Source organism: Penaeus vannamei, chromosome 21 (genome assembly GCF_042767895.1).
Source record: "Penaeus vannamei isolate JL-2024 chromosome 21, ASM4276789v1, whole genome shotgun sequence".
In the NCBI taxonomy this organism is placed as follows: domain Eukaryota; kingdom Metazoa; phylum Arthropoda; class Malacostraca; order Decapoda; family Penaeidae; genus Penaeus; species Penaeus vannamei.
The window spans coordinates 2701871-2702630 of NC_091569.1; positions in this window are offsets into that span (position 1 = coordinate 2701871).

Sequence of the window (760 nt, forward strand, 5' to 3'; positions counted from 1 at the left end):
CATCAATAACTTTTTGTTCACTTTCTTGTAATCGAACAAACGAATTAGCAAAGGCGAAAACATAAGTTCCTGAGGTAATAAATGAACATAGCACGCTTCCTGTAGAACAAATCCCTTTTACCTGTAGAACAAGCCATCTTACCTGTAGAACAATCGTACCTGTGGAACAAACCCTTCTACCTGAAGAACAAGCCATCTTACCTGTAGAACAATCGTACCTGTGGAACAAACCCTTCTACCTGAAGAACAAGCCATCCTACCTGTAGAACAAATCCTCAAACCATCGTACCTGTAGAACAAGCCATCAAACCTGTAGAACAAATATTCCCATCACAAGCCATCCTACCTGTAGAACAAATACTTTTTACCTGTAGACAAAGCCCTCCAGCCAGAAAAAAACAAACCATCTTACCTGTATCAAACCCTCCCGCCCTAAGAACAATCCATCCTACCTGTAATTCAAGCTATCCTACTTGTTCAAATCCTCCCGCCTAAAGAACAAGCCATATTACCTGTGGAGAACGCCAGCCTACCTGTAGATAAACCCTCCCACCTAAAGAATAAGCCATCCTTCCTGTAGAATAAACCAACCTACCTCCAGAACAAATTCCTCCACCTGAAGAACAAGCCGTTTTACCTGTAGATCAGACCATCCCAAATGTAGAGCGAATTTCCCCCCCCAGAAGAACAAGCCACTTTACCTGTAGATCAGCCCCTCCTATTTGTAGGGCAGACCCTCCCACCTGTAGAACAAACCCAT